Here is a 21,733-nt window from a genome sequence, read left to right as displayed (position 1 = left end):
TGAAATAAATCGACACTGAAGAGTGATGTCATAAACGGAAGCCCATGCAGACGCTCATTGACGGATTGAGGATAGCAGTCACCACGACGATGACCTCAATCAGAATTAGTGCGCTGACAAACGGAGTGATCAGCAGCGGTCATAAACGCGCGACAGTAAATCACGCGTCACTTCAACTCCACGTCTCCCACACAGCTAGTTTATTGTGTCTACTGTCAAGTGGAGCTCATTGTCTTCGGGCAACAGGGTGCCCGTGTGTTTTCCTGGCTGCAGAATAAAGAGAAAGAGAGCTCTGTTGTCTGGCATTTGGAACTGTCAGCGATGTGCCACTCACAAGAGTGTGTTCACCAGGGAGAGACTGCTATCCAACTGTCTTCATGTACCTGCTAATTCCTGTTTCTCCTGCTCGGCTGAGCAGGACTCCCATCACCGGCGGCCCCGGGCAGCTCTGATGCTCAACCCCCACTTAATGCTTGACAGTTGGCTTCTTAACAAAGATGCCAGGAATATAATTAAATCATATTTACCTTTGATTCCGAGCCAGCTTTGTAATTAATTAATTCACCCAGGGTGTGTTTGAATTACATCGCTATGACAAGCCCGCCATACTTTGGGGGGGGAAATTCAACTTCTGTTTTGTTTTCTGTTCAGAGGATGAATCGGTGGAGCAATAATGACCTCTGTGTGCGGCTCGGGTTGAGTGGCTCTAGCTTAGAGGCTAATGTCTATAGACAGCGGTTTCTTACACATTCATGTAGCCTTTAATTTTCTCTGACCTTTTGCTGTGAAGTGGGAAGAGTATTCCAGTTGACGCTGTCATCGCGACGGTCCAAAAATAGCAGGAGAGATCCACAACATCTGCATGATGAGTCCAGACGCAGGCCGAGGAGCTGGCCAGACCACCCGCGCCAAGCCCGCTTTCAGTCATTTTCAGAAATGCAGACAGTCCTGGTCAGGAGAAAGATCGGATGCTAATTCGCTATACTCACTCAATATATTTGTGTGTGGTTTTATCTGCTCTGGATATGGGATTTGAACGTAAACTGTACGTACATGTCCATTTAGCTTTTTTAGATGATAGTAATCTCCTTTCAAACACATTAGCCATGATGACTTTACACAGTATTTGGATTGATGCTTCATTCTGCTCTGACATTGAAACAAGGCTGAATCTAGGCATAGGCCCAGCCAATCAGACTTTAGGCAAAGATAGCATTGATCTTTTTTATGATTTGTGCATTGATTTAAAGCAATCTGAAGTGGGCTGTGTGTTGAGAAGTTTGAGGAAGAGCTGAAAGCAATCGCAACAGCTTCAGTAGTGGGAAAGCAGTATATCTGCCAGCCCACTCTTCTAGAACCGGCCCTGCATTGAAAGCAAAAAATATAGTTAATTATCAGCATGAAGTGAATGATCATTAATCAATGATCATGATGCACGTGTGGAATCGCAGCAGTTGGCTTATTGAAGGCTGACTACACTAGGAACTGTCCTGCAATGAACAATCTTTTGTGTATAGAATTAAAAAAATTTCATTTAAAATTTGCTTGTAAATTTGTAATTGACTGAAATTGTATTTTCTTGTAAAATGTACTCCAATAACTTTGTTTTATTTACAACTTCCAAATGTATTTATTGTATTTATATGTTTTGGTTGACCAGTGTGCTTATATATCACTCAGTGCACTCCATGAACACTGATCTTTTCAATGCATGAACTGGCAAAAATATAACTTGAATGCAATAAGTCGCTTTCTCGCTTTAGATAACTATTTTCCTTGACAGTTCATAGCAACCATGACTGCCAAGCTCTATAAAAAACACTATAAAGCTCGTCCATTTTCATTTACTGTATTTCACAAAGCCATCATATGGCGTTAGAAGACTTACGGAATACAGCATATCACAAAAGCCATACGGCCTTCATGTATTTATCCTCACCAAAGCTGCATTTATTTAATAATTACTACAGTAAATTTGTAAAATATTACAATTTCAAAATAACTGTAATTGTTTAAAATGCAATTTATTCCTGTGATCAAAGCTGAATTTTCAGCATCATTACTCCAGTCTTCAGTGTCACATGATCCTTCAGAAATCATTCTGATATGAGGATTTGGTGCTCAAGAAACAAATTTAGTGGGACTGCTTAAAAACAGTTGTGCTCAATATTTTGTGGACACTTTGGTGGATATTTTTTTAAAATATCTTAGCATTTATTAGAATATAATTCTTTAGCACAATGTCTTTACTTTACTGTAATTTTTGATCAATTGAATCTGTCCGAATCTGTAGTAATTACTGAGCTTTTGAACGATAGTGTATTTATTTATTTATTTTTGTCCTTTCTGAAGCTTGACAGTGAATAGATAGAGCTCATGTCACCATAATGTAGTTCTGCAAGGTCAGTAATGTGTAATTCAATCATAATTTAAAATCTTCTATCTTGTATTTTTACAAAACGTTCGTATCATTTGACTTCAGTAACATTTCCACACATTATCTGATTAAAGCGGAGACATATTCGGCAGCCCACTCATTAGAAACCGTCCTGTTGGTCGGTTTAAGTACCTCTGGCATCAACACAATAACAAAGACTTCTCTGTAATGGTTAGTGATATTTGTATCAAATGCACACAACAATTAGTCAAGGGTAGAAAGAAGATTCTGCCTTGACTGCCTGCCCTTATCCCGAGGATGTGGCTCCCACCCCCAACGTCTGAGCTCTTGTCTGTGGGCGCTGTGGAAGTGATTTATCTCAGCGTGAAAAGACTTGTGATAATGCCCCAGTAGGATGAGGCCCAAAGCCCTGCGTATTGAATGCTTCAATGCTGTTTGCATGAAGTTCATGGCCCTGAAGCAATGATAAATGTCAAGTGCAACAAATGTCCTGTAAATAAGGGCCTCCAGCACTAAGCCATGGCCCTGCGACTGTCAGAACGAGGGAGATGTGTGTGTCCAGACAGACGCTTATCTTCCCGAGGAAAACAGTAATCCACTCCCTCTCGTACACAACGGATATATTCACTGTGTTATGAAGGCTTTGTCAGAAGAAATCTTGAAGAGTATGTGTGTCAGTGATGGAGGAGAAGTTGCCATCACCTTATATCAGCGATGCTGTGGTTACCAGCAGATAGTATGTGTACTCCAGGGGGTACTTGGAAAGATTTGGCTTTATTAAACCTATTAAACATAAATTGTGACAAAAATAGCATTGTCGAAAAGGTTAAAATAATTCACTGGAAATGATTGGAAAACAGTGTTGTAGTGAATCTATCGAAATTGTATAATATAAAGGTAACACTTTATTTCAATAGTCCAATTTAGACATTCCAACTATATATTTGCTACTACATGTCGACTAGTTGTCATTTGAGTGTTAGTGGACTGTCTGCTTAATATCGGCTAACACTATAGTTTTAATGGATCCCCAACAGAGATTCTATACTGATTATATAACTTTGCAAGCACATCAACTTATTCTACTAACCTGAACCCGAAACCTAACAGTCTACTAATAAACCAATGCGAGTTAGTTGCAAAGTTACTTAGTTAGCAGAATGTCTAAAGGGGACCATCAAAATAATTGTTCAAACGTTTGGGGTTGGTGCAATATTTTTAATGTTTTTGAATGAAGTCTCTTATGCTCACCATGCAAGGCTGCATTTGATCAAAAATACAGTAAAACAGCAGTATTGTAAAATATATATTTTTTTACAATTTAAAATGTTTTCTTTTTGAATATATTTTAAAATGTAATTTATCCCCATCAAAGCTGAATTTTCAGCATCATTGCTCCAGTCGTCAGTGTCACATGATCCTTCAGAAATCATTCTAATATGCTGATTTCATGCTCAATAAACATTTCTATTATTATCATGGTTGAATTCTTTTTTTTTTTGTGGAAACCACAATATATATTTTTCAGGATTATTTGATGAATTGAAAGTTCAAAAGAAGAACATTTATTTTAAATATCTATATCTATATATTTAACATCATAAATGTCTTTACTTTAACTTTATGGAATTTAAATGTATGGGGTTTAAATATAAATATACATTATATTGCAATTTATTTTTTTCAGTCTAAGACACAGATCCTAATGCTGCCATCTGATGGTTGATATGTGAATGGCACAGGCTCTGTCCTGTCACTAATCACAGTATATTGGCATTCAGTGCAGAATTACATGTTGTGCATTCATATCATGCACTGACAGTCTTATTGAGCAGATCTGCATGTAATCCGTTTTCATAAATAAATTAAATGAAACAAAGTCAGCAATAACAAATAATTTTAAGCAGAACCGATAACCTATCAATCATCTACTTCTAATTACTACACAGCATGCCCACATCTAGCCATCCTGGGATTGTGTTGTTACTGGAAGCAACCCAGGCCACTACTATCAGAAGCAATGAGTATAACTTGCAGTAGTTTGTTGTTTTAAAGCTATGATCCCACAGAGTAAGAATGTATTTGTAGGCCTGTTAAAGCGAGTAGACAGAGACAGTTTGTGCGTGAGTCAGAACAGTTGGGATGTGAACATGCCTAACCCATTTGCTCACTTTGCACAGGCTATAAGGGAACAACTTCAGCTGCCACGTGTCCTGAGAAGACAGATAGTGAATTCTTTCATTAATACCCACATCAAGATATCGCTCCGGTTTAAACAGCTCAAAACTAATTTCCAAAAGAAAAATAGCCCTATTTGCCACAGATTACCCCGGCCCACCCTTTCCTTCCCCCTTGAGGCGCCTTTATCTAATTTTGAGATGTTATCTAAGGACCTAAGTCGTTTTGGGATTCAAGTGCGCTCACTTCAAAGTATCATTTCATTTATCGATTGGCTCCCTGCTGGCCTTCTGCTCTCGGCTGTTAGAGCTGCTCACGGCTCTTTGCTATTAGCCATTATCTGCAGATGAACAATGTCATAGGTTTACAAACAAGCTCTGGTGTCGACAAAATCAACTAGAGGTTCACAAAACCTGTCAAGAATATGTGAGTCATATTTGAGTCCAAAATCAAAAGAAAGGAATTATAGTTTACTCGAATATGAAAATAATGTCTATTTTTAGGAGCTTGAACAAAGGCACTGATAAATAAACTTTACAAAAGCTTTTCTTTATAAAATCTTATTTTACTTTTTGCTGCTTTTCTAAACTTTTACTTACTATTCTAACTTGTGTACTATAACTTGCTCTTATTGCAGTTCTTGAGTATTTTGATTATTTTTAATGATAAACTGCTTTTTTGCACTAACCATTATTTTCATGGCCAATTTCTCATAATCATAATGTGAATAGTATCATTCTAAATACTGGTAAAATATACAATATATGAAAAATACTGTTTATGAGATATTGTTTGAAGTAGTATTTATTGTATCTCTTTATGATAATTTATAATAATAATACTTTGAACAAACAGACACGATAACACACTTTAAATAAAATAAATAAAATAATTTACATTCTTAAATTAACATTTTAAAAATAATACAGTACTTTTAATTAATACAGAAAAAAATATTTTGTATGTATATATACACTGCATACAGTACAATACAATAATGAGAATCTAAATTGAATAAACATTGAGAATAAGGGAAATTAGAGTGAAAAGCGACCTATTGATTTTATGTTTATGGATGTTCTGTAATGTATTTATATATTTGTTAGAAAATCAGACACTGGCTAAAAGAAACACATATCTATGAAGGAGGAGTACGTATGACAAACGGACATGGTGTGCGGTATGCAAACATACGCATGCACTCACTTTGTTGGATTAAAATGGTAGCATAAATTATTGCAGAATATTCTGTAGACTACCGTCAATCACATGACTTTGCTTTACAAACCGCCCTGACAGTATTGCCTCTCTTTGGCCGTATAGACTCAGCCGTATATTCATTTCCTCAGACCCGCTGGTGACTGCGCTCAGCCGACGCAGGCAGGATTTATGGGCCACTGGCTGCTAGCTGATTAGGATACTGCTTGTAAAACGTATTTTGGCATGTACAGAGGTTTTACTGGAGCTCTTCCTGTCAAGCAACTGCAATACATCAGTGGCAGGAGAGGTAGAACGAGAGGCGCAGAAACATCCAACCCGACGCCATGTTTAAACTGCTGCCACTGTTTGTCCCTCCCGGGGCAATACCGCAGACTTCTGATAGTACCCTCTCAGTGTAATATACCCAGCGTTACTGTGCAACTGTCCAATATATCAGTCTCTTCTGTATTAAGCCTTTGTGCGTTATTCATTGGTGTATATGCACTTAACTGCTGTCTCGGTGGCTACATGAGACCTGTTTTTCCCAGAGAGCTTCTCATTCCCATCATCTCCTGTTTCATAGCTAGTGTGAAAAGCAGTTTGGCAAAGAAACATGACGGTGTCCACACCATGCGCAGGAAATGAGGCTGACGTCTGCTACCTGTCAGCCCACCTCCACTGTGATTTGTACCATAGTCATTTGGACTAGTGCAATCAGGATCTCACAGCACCAGAAGGATAAAGATGTCACAGTTGCTCTCAGCATGCGAGATCTTTAATTAGACTTAATCGAAATCTCACATACATGCGTCTCCCACATGAAAAAAAAAAAAACAGTTTTCTGCTTGGGTATGGAGAAGGGTGTGGAAACTGATAAGCTTGACCAGAAAACCTGTTTGGAAATAATTAGATAAGGACAGGGAGACCAGGTCAGAAGCTCAGAAGGCCCAGAGAACCACCACTATCAGTCACTACCTCTGCTGGGTAGGACTTAAGACACTTCACTAGATACATTGTAATGGAGTAGATGGGCTACTTGTGAGTTAATGATGTGTACAGTGTATACAATGACTTGCGTTAATCTCTTTTTTGATGAGCATTGAAATAACACTTTATTTCGATAGTCCACTTTAGACAATCAACTGACTATAAGTAAATTTACCAACTAGCAGTCATTAGAGTATTAGTAGACGGTCTGCTTACACTCTAAAACATTCTGGGTTGTTTCAACCCAAATTTGGGTCAAATATGGACAAACCCAACCGTCGGGTTAACATTTTTAGTTAAAAAATTAACCCAACGACTGGGTTTGTCCATATTTGACCCAAATTTGGGTTGAAACAACCCAGCATTTTTTAGAGTAACACTTTATTTTGATGGACCGCCAACAGACATTCTACTAACTTTCTAAGTAACTTTGCAAGTACATGTCAACTTATTCTACTAACCCTAAAAATTCCTGGGTTGTTTCCACCAATGTTTTGGGTCAAATATGGACGAACCCAACAGTTGGGTTTGTTCATATTTGACACAAATATGGATTTAAACAACCCAGCATTTTCTACTAATACTCTAATGAGAGTTAAATGACATATGGTTGCAAATGAATGAGAGTTAGTTGATATGTAGTAGCAAACTTTTTACCTTTTAATAAAATTATTATTATTTTTTTTAAAGAATGATTGTTTTTTTGTGCTATTTCAAGGTGGCGTAGTTACACGTTACTACACTGTAGTATTTACTCATTATAGTATTAAAAGTAACTAGTAACTAACCCTAAAACCAAACCTTAACTATATTAAGAACATGTAGTTAATTAATATAACTCAGTACTTATTTGAGTAAGACCAATGTAACTACATCACCTTAAAATAAAGTGTAACCTTTTTTTTAAATAATGGTATCAAAGTAGCTCCAAAACCATGTCAAAGCAACATACATTAATGTCATTGATGCGTTATATGAATTGGTAAAATTGCAATGCTCAGTATTGCAACTGTAGGAATGTAAATTTCGATATGCATGCATATTAGCACTGACCAGCCTGAAAAATACTGTTTCTTTACATTATTCAAGCGAAAGAAGCACAAATACACAACAGGAGCACAACAGTTTTGGACACAAAGAGCTAAACGCAAATCTTTACCAAAATGGCTGCCGGGTGATCTGACTTGCCTTCAAGGGAGTTTGACGGCGCTCTCAATCCTGCAGTGCAGAGAAGTCGAGCAGAACCTCGGATCAGACCTCCATCCACTACAGCCAAAGCAATCCTTTAAAACAAGGCTTGCTGGTTGTTCATCAAGAATATTGTCAAGCATGTCCGCTAGGAAGTGGATAAACAATTACTCTCAGCAATCCGCCGAGGTGCATTAAGATTATTTATGGCCAGCATGTAAATATATAAATTGGGCCACACACCAAATCAAGCCCTCTCCTGGGTGCCGTGCAAGCCATGCTGTCTCACATTAAATCACTGATGCAGTTAACAACGGGCAGAGTGGGCATATGATAATGCCCTCACTGTAAAAAATGCCTCCTACTTAGCAGCCTATGAGTGCGTGAGGTGACATACGCTGAGAGGTACAAGCGCTCCTGCAGGATCAATAAACTCCACCAGGTTTTGGGATTTACGATGACGTGCCATCGATCAATTATGAACAGAACCACTTTAAGTGCTCGGAAAATACCAATGGGTATTATAACCAAATCAGAAGTCAACTATTTCAGACAAATATTTCAGAGGTACGGAGCGGAACTGCAATCCACCAGAGTGAAATGACTACAGTTTGTTACCACATAACTAGCAAGGCCTCTGAGAAAGAGAGAGATGGAGGGACACTGATGGCTGTTCGGCGCTAGAGAACGAATGGAAAGCTGCTGGTGTGGTTGCAGGAGATGAGATCCATAACTCTATGAACAATCTGCAGGACAGTGCGCCGACGCTGCTCGGTGCCGGAGACTACAGTCGTGATACAAACGAGCTTAGTTTGCCTTCCCACCGGGGAGATGGAGTCATTTGCTAGATCACTCTCCCTTCGCTTATCACTCAAAAGAAGTAGCTTTCAGTGTGCCGCAGATAATCATACATATTCTATGTGCTGGCAGGCCATAAATCTCAGTCGCTATTTCGTCTTCCAGTCATTCATCTATCACCCTGGGAGCTGGATAGAGCACAGGCTGCTTCACAATATATCAAATTAGTACCTGGGATGTTTACCAAGATAATGCAAGACACCAGGAACGGGTGAAATATAGCACTGCCGCATTCCTCAAATTAAAAGGCTTCCTGGTCCTGCGTGTGGGAAGATAGTTTAGAGCTGTTAGCCTGTTGTTAGCTTGTGTGCTTTATCCCGAGCTGGTTGTGTTGACACCACTTACACAGGGACATCGTTTGACACAATGCTTGGGATCGTTCCTTTTATGTAAAAGAAAGAAATATGTGATGAGAAAATGAAATTATATTGGAATTTTTGCAATATGTACAGGGCTCAATAATGCAAACGCTCCACGTTTTCTGTGCATATTATCCAGAATTAAATTTGGTCTAAAGCTGGGGTCGGGGAAGAACTGCTGTGTCTGTTGAACAGACTTAAAATCAATAGCAAAATCCAATATCTAATTTTGTTACAGTCTGGCAATAAATAATATGAAATACTAAATTCAGTTTAGCTAAAGCAGCAGCATTATAAAAAATGTCCTTACTTCATATACATCTCATTTTATCTTCAACTGTGATGTATGAGGTTGCAGGCTTTGTTTGTTTTTGCAGGATTTGTGTCATGGTTTACAGTGTTTAGCAGTTTGCACTATTTAATATATATATATATATATATATATAAAATAGTTTATTATATTTATATATTAAATATATATTAAAAAATGATAATCATATCATATTATCATGATGACTAATATTATATTTTTTTGAATATGATGGTTTTATAATAATTATGATTATTTCTAAGGTGGACACCAAATTAACAAATTATTCGGACTATTTTAATCTATCAATGTCATATCAAGAGATGTAAAAGTCAGCCAGCTACTTTCACGTTGAATATTGTGCCCCAACAATAGCGGCATTGTTTATTCTAAATACCACTGTAACATATTCAGTTATTGAAAAAATTATTATTTAATTACCTTGAAGAAAACTGAAAATTATTAACAAGACTCAAAACGTATTGCATTGCTGCTGGAATCGCGCCAAGGATCAGCCAAATTTCCACGAGCATAGAGAACCTCCTACTTGAATGGGCTAGACACAAATCACCAAAATTTGGATTTTAATTCAATTCAGTTCACATTTATGTGTATAGGGCTTTTAACAATACATATTATTTCAAAGCAGCCTTACAGGTTTCTATATTACATTTTAGAGTAATCTGTTATCGGAGGTGATTGTGTCAGTAGTATTAGATAGTATTAGAAAATTTAGTAGTATATAGAATACATACTAAAACATTTAATGATACATTTGCATTTGAGCCCTCTTTTTTGTTAGTGAAGAAATAGCGTAGCATTTAGCCATTTTTATAAGCAGCTTGTATAGCTACATTTTCATCAGCTTGACTGTAGTTTAACCGAATTTGACAAGCTACAGTTTTTAAAATAGCTTCCTCGATGCTGGTGGTTTGTGTACAACAATTAAATGGCAAATTGCCCTGTCACATTAGAGAAAAAGACAAAGCGACGCTGTTATGCTGACTCATGACAGCCCTGTAAGTAATGACAGCTATGAGAAGATCAAATGGTTGTCTTGTAATTAGCGAGGCAGATAATCAGGGCAGTGAAATATGGTGGCTAATTGAAAGATTGCCATTTAATACAGTTATCTAGCTGATCAATACGTCCTCTCATCACCACAGACATCTTTGTCTTCATATCCACATTTCATCAGACACTGAGTACATTTACTGAATAGCAAAGGTGCGCTATCGTTCCTGGCTTCCTTATGTCGCCATGCTTCACTTTTGGATTAAATGGATGCTTTCACTGGCACTGTAATCCATTCTGACCTGGCTGAATTCATTAGGGGCGGTTAGCCAGCAATAATTTTTGCAGATTACTGTGCATAAATCACTGCGCAGTTCTGCAGTTGATGCTGACACACATTTTTTACCACCACCAACCCCCTTTACTGACATTGGGATGTTTTTTTGATGTATTACACGGAGGATATTTATGGTGAGGGTTTGTGGAGGACCTTGTGCTGAACTGAATCTCTCCTACACCCTTCCTAATGCACTCAAAGTATTCTGCTCTCTCTGGAGGCCGTTCTGTTCGCTTTAATAGTGTTAGAAACCAGAACCGAAGATGAATAGCTGAGAACAGAAGAAAGGATTCCCAAAAGAGTGAGCACGACATACTTTGAATTTAAAGGCCAAATTGACTGTTTGTTATCACTTACCATAAAAGCTGGGCTTCGCCTCTTTTTAAGAACATAATAACATGTTAGAATGTTTGGATCTACTGTAAATGTGTGTTTCTCAAACCTGAAAAAAAGAATGCAGACCTAAAATCTGAAGGTGAAATTTTTGTCTGTTTAAATAATTTCATTTGTCTTAGCTTAATATGCAGAGACATTTACCTGACACAGCAACATTGCCAACATTATCCAATGGTGTGAGTTTGAGGACTATCTGTTTCCTGACCAATGGTGGATGAGGAGGGTGTTCAGGAAACCTGTTTAAAAATCATTAGTTTTGCAATACCGTTTGCCAACACTAGTGGCAGAAATGACACGTTTAGCTTTAATAAGTGGCCTGTTGCTAGTAAGAAATTTCCCTCAGTCAATAAAGGCCCTGCTTTTCCATAACTCTCTCATGAACCTGCACTCGTACCTCTGCTATGACACTTACAGAGTGAGTGCTGTTCAATCTGAACTAGCTGTTGCACAAGTCAATGAAAGTCACATAACACTGTGTCTTCCTTCACATTAACGACACTTATACTATAGGATTCCAATAGATACCCTCCGGGCGCATATTATTTGCAAAATCATTAGCAGCCAACAGCAGAACTTCTTAACACACTCCCCTCAGCAAACTGAAAAAGTTAGGATTTAAATGTTAATAGTAACACATAATTTGCATGCACATTTCATAGAATAGCTTTCCTGTCATCATTTTTTTTTTCATCTTGAGAACTCTCATCTGTAAACCACCAATTTGCAGTGTAAAGTGCAGATGCAGATTTTTGCTTACAGGTTTTGTTAATATTATGTTCAGTCCAGTTCATTTTTCAGCTATAGCTCCTATGCAGCCTGCACGGACTGTATCCCTATGTATTGCTTTTCAGATTAAAAATCTAATTTAGGGAGATTAATGTATTTTATTTGAGCTTGCTGTGATCAGAAATTGCTGTGCTTGAGAGTGGAATCGCCTCTTGATTATTGAATTTTTATGGCCGTGTAATTAATTACAGATTCCCTGTTTTGTTCTATTTCTTTCTCTCTGACATTTTAATTTCGACAAAAAGCCACGCTCCCCATGCAGCCTTTCTCCAGAGATCCCTAATGGCCTATAAAACACAATGACTTATAGATATGGGGCAGACATCAGTTCGCCAATGATTGTTTGAAACCTTGCTGATCACATGAAATTTAGCCCACTCCTCCGTAACCCCCTGGATTCATTCCTCGTCAATTAAATTGTGGCAACAGCGTCCTTTCAGATGGATGGAATCTATCATTGTGTCATCGACCAGGAATTCATTATTGGAGGCAACCTGGAAACTTTTCAAAAGCGTCATCGAGGCCATTATTTCTTAAAGACGATTGTCATTACCTGAGAAAGGGAGTGTCCTTGGTTCTCCTTGCATAGGCTGCATTTAAGAGCCGTGAAAATCAATCCTGCTGTCAGCCGAGCCATGCTACATCTTTGAGTCGACAGGTTTGAAAGCTTATATCAAACTAGGAGCCTTAGCTGCCATCAGAGGCAGCAGTTACCATGCCATTTGGTGAACGGGTGATATAAATCAGACATCGCCTGCTGCAGTCACCTCCTCCAGATGAAAGCAACTGTGATTGGTCGCTTTAGGTTGCTATTCATCTCTTTGGTTTTGATGCACAGAAGACAGCCTTTGTGAAAGCTTTATTGACTGATTGGATTGTTGGAAATGTGTCATGTAAATCAGAATAAGGAACTAATACACCTTCATACCTTTGTTTCATAAATATCTGAGGATTTTGATTTATCCCAGTGAATCAAGTCTTTTAAATCTGTTTAAAATCGATTTTTCACCGATTCGTTCAGGTTTCATCACGGCATCATCAGTTCATTGAAAAACGATTCAGTCACTTGAAAGATTTGTTCAAAAACCCTGATTCATTCACTAAGAATACACCACTACTCTGCCGGCCCTCAGTGTCATAGTGCCAGGTTTAGTATTGCTTTGAAAACAGTGACTTTATCTGGCAAAGCCACTGAAACAGACCATACATCACATTTATTAACCCAGTCACTTCAAAAGTACTTCCAGCCAAATATTCCTCATAGTTCATTGTGGCATCGCTGGTTGGTTGCCCTAAAGAATAGGTTTTGTCGAGTCACGCATTGATTTCCCAGTGCCCACTTCATCTGCGAGACACTGATCTTTTCTGTTGTATTTGCGAGCGGCGCAATACATTTCCTCAGGAGACAGATCCATCTAAGAGTATTTATTTATTATCCTGCGGCTGTGTCGTACTATCCCTCGTCATTGCGCTCCTTTTCTGCTGTGTAAGCACAAATCAACAAACCACACATCTCTTCTGAAAACTACTCCTTACCTCCAACTTCTCGCTCCCTCTTTGTACCCCTTTTGGTACACAATAATAGCTGCGGCACTTACCATATTTCAGGCCTAATTGGATGATGGTTGAAAAGCCAATTTAGGGCACACACTTTAGAGGGAAGAGTTCCTCTGTGACATTGTTAGGCATCGGGATGCCACCTTCCATCTCGAAGAATAAAGTATAATTGCTGTTGAATGAAAAGAGCAAATCTGTTGATGTATGCAATGCAGAGTGGCCTGGGATAGTGAGTGGATAGTTTGTCCAGGTTGCTGTGCATCTCACTAAGGCCTTGGCAGAGTCAGCAAAAAACTGCTCATTGTAAAAGCACAAAAACCCCACTGACAGAGAGTGTTGTTCATGCTAGTGAATGTGATATTAGCACCATATGCACAATGCTTGCATGACAGAATAACCTGGCAATATTTACACAGGCTAAACAATAAACACCAGGGGTACAACTGAATGGGCATTCCCATAGTGGTGAAAATGCACTTGTTATCTGAAATTGCTATCGGGTCAATGCCATAATGCTATTTTTTCCCCAGCTGGATCAAATAGTTAAGTTAAAGATGCAATTTATATACAATTACTTGAATACCTCTTCTATGATGAACAATCTTTTTTATTTATTTATTAATAAATTTAATTTGGAGTTTTTTGACAAGTAAAAAAAAAGAGGCTTGATTAGAAGTATGAAATTATAGTTAGGCATGATCTTTTGTCGATGATCTATTATCATGATCTATTATCATTGTTGTATAGAAAAAAATTGATTGGTGCATCCATTATGCAGAATAAAAAACATAAGAGGAAATTATATCATAGAGAGGGCAGCTGAAGACCCTTGTCAAGATCAGTAACTCTCTTAAAATATCAAATAGTTTTATCTTTATTACAAGGCAATGTTATTTCATGTGGTCAACTCCCCTAACTTATTGGTGTCTATGAATTAATAATGCATGATGTTTGTCAACAAAACCTTTTGACAATACATATTAGGATGTGTACACAAGGTATTCAAAGTGTAAGAAAAATACTTTTTACTTTGCTTTAAAAGTCTTACCTCAATGGCAGACATTTTTTCTTGTTTTAGGCATCACTTAATTCACTTTTCCAGAAAATCACTTTTTTTCCAGAAAACAAGACTTATGTCATTTTGCTTCTCAAGTAAATGTATCTTGATTTAAGATGATTAGATTTGTACTGGAAAACAAGACAAAAACACTGAGGAAGAAAATCATTTTTGCAGTATATGGGAGTTAGACTTGAGGCATTTAATTTAAACCTTTGGTGAACATGGTAAAAAAGTTTTTCCAAACCAACATGTACGTTACTAAGAACTTTTCACATGTGCTTTAAAAGATTTTTCGTTTCTGGACGGCGGACGCTCTTATACGTCACTGATCCCTATGCCATGCAGTAAAGAACTTGAATTTCTGATGAATTTCTCTTCATTTGGTCGTGGATCAAAGCTGAATTTATTATTCTTATATCCTCTTTATCAGAGACGTGAATATCAGGCAGGATTCATAAGTCAAGGCGGTAAATTGGATCCGGTCTTTTACTCTAGCACCCCTCCTCAAAAGGGAGATCTATGGGCCGATTTCCCAGCCACCCAGTCATGAAGAACCAGGAGATGTAAATGTCAGTCTGGCTCTCCTTTACACTCAATAAAGGCTGGAATTGGGCTTTGCTCTCCCCCAGTCGATTGCCCATCTAATGAGGAAAGGCTTAACCATAACTCTAAAAGATTCACTACTGTTTATGTTGCTGTGGGAGGGCCTTGTGGAGTAATAATTCCAAGTGGATAAATGCTTTCCCGATAACAAGCTGAAATAACCTGTCTGGACGAACTTAAAGTACACAAGAGAAATCGCACAATTAGCGATTACGGAGGTTATACCTTAAGACAGAGGCGAAAAGGTGCTTCTGACTCTTCTCAAATATCCTGCTGACCAAAAAGAATTTTCCTTTGTGTTTTTCAGACAGGCCAGACATTAGTCATCGGCAGACCTCTACCTCAGCCGTGGCCCCTGGCCTGTCCTTAACTGTGTTTTAACACTAACATTAAGCTTGTTAATGTAATTGAAGTCACATGGAGGCCCCGGTGATAGATGGCACTTTTGGAATGGCAGAGAGGGGTAATCTCAGTTTATCTTCCCTACGACTGAGTGCTCTTTGGCCTGAGAGTGTAGTGTGGGCCACAGGAGATCTGGGAAGCAGATACTAATGCAATGGATTCAGCAGATGAGACCACCAATCACTATAAGCATGCAGACACTCAATGAGGCCATTTTCTCCACCCTATCCGTTCCTACGGAGATGCTGCGAGAATGTGAATCCGAGCAGGACGGTGGCTGTTTGCACCAAGCAGTGCATACTATTGTGTATTTTTCCCCCTTCATGCAATCGTAAGGGAGAAAAACTATGTTCTGTAAATGTGCTCAATACTAATATAGACAAACATTCTTAGATGCTTTATTTTACAGTACAGGACAGTTTTTGATTTAGATTTTGTGTTTTTTCCCACATACGGTCTATATACACTCACCAAAATAGGCATGCACGGATGCAGTGGCATCACTATTCAGTTATATGGTGAATGATCTTGTTTTGGCAAGATCTTCCCAACACATTTTCCTCAGTGCAAATGCATCATTTAAGCCATTACCAGCCGCAAGCTCTTTCATTAGAATGAACTATATCATCCTTTCCCCAAGAGGCCTTGGGAGCGTTCAGCTCGGAGAATATATCTAGCTAAGAGAATGTATCAAAGGCAGCAACATGCCTAGGTAAAGTATTACTTAATTTATACTGCTAATGCATAACATTGATTCTCTGCGGAGAAAATAAAGAACAACATATTTTTGGAGCCTACATCATTACGTTTAATAATTTAAACCCAGTTTGTGGTAATAAATATACTAAAAGAGCTTTAGTTGGGTTCGTAATGGATGTGCGTAGGAAACCTGGCACTTATATAAAAGAATAATATGAATGCGTGTTGGAATTAATTAAAGTCGGGTCTACGCTGTTTCTTTCAAGGAACAAGGCGGAAAAAGCTCTACCCAAGAACTGAGAGGTAACAAACCAATGGGAAAGTACAAAGCCCTTGTTTTATCACCCAAAATCCACAATGATGCCAGCACCAGACCTTGTTTTTTTTCCATCCAGAGCCCACACATTAATGGACACACATACCGATAAGCCCCATTTCATTATATCGGCTGTTTGGATGCATTACCCCTATATATTGGCTTTGGTGTTCTCAGCGACTCATTAACAGGGACATAATGGGGAAAATAAAAGCGCTGAGGAAGATGGAAGGTCTTTGATGTATCAGCTCTTCTGGGCCAACACAGCGCTCTGCTGGTTTTATTCACTAATTTCTAGTCACGACACCTTGAGGACAGAAACTGCCTGAGGGGTTACATAGTCATTCTGGCTGCCTTAGTTGTATATTGTAGATTGGAAGACTTATTAACATATTTATTACATCTTGCGTCCATTTTTGCCAAAGAAGAATATATTTTGCTGAAGGATGATGGTTTAATTGTATCAGTGAACAAGGTTTTCAAAAGCTCACTGACCTCCAAACAGCCTTCAGTGTCATGCTGCCCCTCCCTCAACAGAGCCGTTTCATTTGTGCACTGTAAATCACAAAAGTTTATTAGTACCATAAGTCAGGCCAACAGCTTAACCTAGGCATCTCAGTCCTGCATGTGTAACGCACTTGTGTGCTGCTGCATATGAGAGAGAGAGAGAGAGAGAGAGAGAGAGAGAGAGAGAGAGTAATCTCACTACAAGCCTGACCTCATACTTGACTGATTCTTGTGTGCTTTGTGGATTTGTTAATATTTAAAGCAAAGACCTTGTACCTGTAAACCGTACAGAGGGTACAGTCTCTTAAAGAGCTTCCCGGAGCAGGATTTAACATCCTGCCAAAAGATTAATCGCATAACCTTGAAAATTGAAAATCAAACGGGGTGTCAGAAAAGTTGGATTAACTACAAGAGCCTGATATCGGGTTGTACAGACGGTTTTATTATGTCATTTTCTTTTTATAGACGGAAGGCATTGAATGCAATATACATCAGATACTCAGGTTGGTGTAGTCTGCTGCATATGACATAAATCTGCTCCAGTGATTTCCAGAATCTTCTACATGGACAAGGAACTCTCCTTTGAAAAGTGATAAGTACGTCTCTAAACATTTATTGCTGTCATTGGGTCTACGTGCCCCCTGGTTTTAGCATCATGTAACACTTCTACGTGTGAGTGAATGCACAAATGTGTCGGAGATCCTGCTGAGTAAGTTTACGCTGGCTGTAAATCACACTCTGAACCAGCTGACCATCCGTTCTGGGCAGGTGGAGCTGTCATAATGGCAGCTCAAGTCATGCAGATGGGCAACCAGATCCAGGAAGAGGCATGCAGTGGGGTCTTTCAATTCTCACGTCAACTGGTGCTTACAGATTGCTATTTTGACTGATACTTTAGATAAGAGATTAGTGTGTTTAACCTTTGGAGGCGCAAAAAATAAACCCCAATAAATGAAAACATAAATATAAAAGAAGATGTTAGAATTTTATAGCTCTGTTTACATCCATGCTGTCTGGATAAGGACCCATCATATATTTCCCCCTTGACAAACGGATTGTGTTTCACTCAAAGCATCTCACCTTGCAGAAACACTTGACAGGGACGAGAATTCAGAGGAGAATTTAGAGAGCCAATAAAAAGACTCAAGCAATATATCAATATGTTCAACAAATAAGCCTTTAAAAAGCTTTAATGGCAAGATACAGGAGTAATAAACTGACTGAATGGTAATGGTTGATTTATCTTAGTATTATATTTGAAAACAGCACTATTGTTCTGGAAACTATGACATGTGCCTCTGTTGACTATTAGAAATTAAATATTACACAATTTATATTTTTACTCTCCCAATTTGACAAAATTAGAGCTTGAAATGATGCACAATACAATTACAATGAAAATGACATGCCTTGACTTTTCATGAAATTTCATCACACATCATATCTTTTTTATTTTTATATACATTAGGTACAAAAGTTTGGTATATATATATATATATATATATATATATATATAAAGATTGAAAGTCAAGATTTCTCTCTAGGTTAAACAATAAAATTACAACTTAATGTCACCTTCGTGTAACAAGAAAAAATAACTGATATCTGTTATCTGTTAGTTCAAATAAAAATGAACCCTTGCCGCATTAAAGTGCCTTTAGTTGTTCCTATATGAACCTTATAAATGAAGATAAGACTTTAAATGCTTAACCAGGTTTCTTCAATGATTTAAAATCCACTCTACTCATAAAAAAACTTTGCTAGCAACAGCGATGTCACTTCCACTGAAAGACCTGCAAGCAAGTTCAACATTTCATATCTCATCCAGACCCTCTTCATTCAGATTTATCCCATACATGCAAACACTTAAGTACTCTCAAAACAACATAATGTGTTTTTCCAGTGTGATACATGACTGTATCACACAAGCTCTGTGCATTATAAAGCCACTCTGACAGCTCATCATCTGCACCTCTGAGATCTGACAAGCGTCCAGTGAAAGAGAGGAATACCAGAGCCTTGGATCAACACCCTCACTGAGGCTAAAGGTGCTCCTGTTGGGTTAAAGTTTGGCCGGAACATTGGGGAAAAAATGGACATGGTCTTTTCTGAGCTTTTTGGAAACCCAGGACTAAAAGGCATCACTTTACATATCCATCATTATTTGCTACAGTAAATATTTGATGATCACTGATGTCGACAAACTCTGCCCAAGACTGGCCTCCTCACCAAGTCCATTTGATATATATTCTTCTCTCTCTCCCTTTTTTTTTTTTTTTGAGGAGACAAGAGGCTTATAAAGTGTGTCACCAGGCTTATGCCAACAGCATTGCTTATATTTTCCCCAGATCATCTGTTCACTTGATGAAAGCATATTCTCCTCGGTAACCTCCTGGATTTAGTTTGAATGAATGTTAAAGGGAGCCCTAAACACAGCAAGCGAGTGAAAGTCGAAAATTCATGCAGGTGCACAACTCACTTTCACAGACACATATTTTGCTGCTTTAACAGTCAACATTACAACCTATGTGTTTGTGTTTCCTACCACAGACTGGCTGGTTGTTTGGCATGTTGAGGTGAAGAGTGCTAGGAGATGTAAATATAGTAGTTGGGCCTTCATGCTCTCATGCCAAACAAGTTCTCAACAGCAGCAGACAGATCTGAGGGCCAAAGGGGGATTGGGTGTCGCACCACTGCGAGACTGCAGAATCTGATTAATTATTAGTGAGTGGTGATCCTGCCATCACAATAGATCTGTCTCAAGCCTGCACACAGCCAGAGCAGTGAGATGAAATGTAAGAACCAGGGCTCGAACAAGCTACGGCGCCCTCTCCCACAGTCTCCTTCCCTGGTTATCTCTGTCATAAAGTCTCGTTCCAAAGCTAATTATTGAAAATCTGTATATTTCTGATATCACTGAAAAATACTGGGCATCATATTTCATACCGTGTCACCTTCTGAAAGTCTGAGGCAGTTTATTTACTGCACGAAAACAAACCAGGATGATCTTTCTCTGGTTTCAGAGGTCAATCAAACTGTCAGGCTGAGTTGTGCCCTGGTCTTCTCCTGTATCCCTGTATTTGGAAACTGTAATTTTTCCCAAGAAGCTATCTGTCGTCTTCACTGCACCTCTTTCATCAGTTTGACAGCCAGCTTGTCTTAGACCCTAGATCTGTTTCTACATGTGCAATGATTCCTCTTATAAAAAGCCGACGTGACGTTAATTGGCAAATCAGATGTGGCGGTGACATCTTATTTTGGGACTCTTCTAATGAGTTTTGTAGAGTGAGACTCAACAGGGTATTGCGTTTAAAGTTTAAAGAGCTGAAAGTCACTCAACACTACAGGGCTGTTGTTCAAATCCAATATGGCTGCTATCATGTGTTTAGCTACTGCAACGCTGAGGTGAGGCAGAGAGGGCGCCGTTTCCCACGTCAAGAGGGGTGTCATGGTGGCAGCGGAAATTACAGTCATATGTTGGTACTATTTTTGGCTCGCAGGCCTCTGTTTTCTCCCCCGTTTAATGGCACATTCCTTTCGGCAGGAGTTATGAAAACATCAGTGACAACATGTTCTATCTCCTTTAAAGAAGTGCATGACTGGCTGGCTGTGCAATAAAGCAGTCAGTTATTAATAGTTGGCATGGGAACATGTGTAAATTATTGTCCCCTTGCTTAAAATGACATCCTGATTCTCTGCTTATCAGTCCTGTGACACATAAGAACAACTTGAACTGTCATGTGTGAACGTGATTGATTTGTGCTCCGATTTGGCAGCTCTCTTGAGGGCAGCGTCTTTGTCTTTCAGGAAAACATCCCTTTACGTGCACGCGCTTGGAAAGAGGACAATTTCTTCTGAGCAGTAGTTGTCAGATCGTGTTATTTAAACTGTCACTAAATGTCTAGCAGGGTCATTTTGATCCTGGGTGACCTCGGGGCCTGGCACAGAGACGGAGAAACGCGCCGCGTGAGGGTGCCATGCATGAGTTTGGGCGCTGCTCTCCCCGAGGCTCGTCTGAATGCGTTTTTCCAATGCAACATTACGCCTCTGAGTAGTCTTTTGAGTAATGCAATTCTGTCACATAACTGCTTTTGCAATCTGTGATTCTCATCATTTACGTTTTATTGAGAGAGAATTCGCCCGGCTGTATGAAAGGTTGAATATATAAATATTGCCCAAGGAATGCAATTACCCCCACTAGCACTGCTCTATCCAGTCTGTAGGAGCCAACTGTGTGTTTTAAGGGGTATGGATGACCCCCATGAGGCTCCTTTTATTGAAAATATGATTTACAAAGAAAACAGAGTGAACACACAATTGTCCTCTGATCTGAGTTCAGAAGCCACGGGCAAACGGGGGAACGGGTCATAAAGCCGAGGCTGGAGTCCCTGCTGATCTCAGAACATCTGCTCAGCCATTTACCAGTCTAATAGATTAGCCCAGAGAATAGGTGCAGGTGTTTTCTGCGCTAGCCAAAACACATCAAAACCAGATTACTGTCCAACTCATGCAGCCGAGCCAAAATGAGTCATGGCCCCTCACAGATAATAAAACAAGCATAAAGTTTGCTTAAGATAC

Source organism: Phoxinus phoxinus, assembly GCF_949152265.1.
Source record: "Phoxinus phoxinus genome assembly, chromosome: 14".
NCBI lineage: Eukaryota > Metazoa > Chordata > Actinopteri > Cypriniformes > Leuciscidae > Phoxinus > Phoxinus phoxinus.
Note: the sequence above shows the minus strand (reverse complement) of the source record.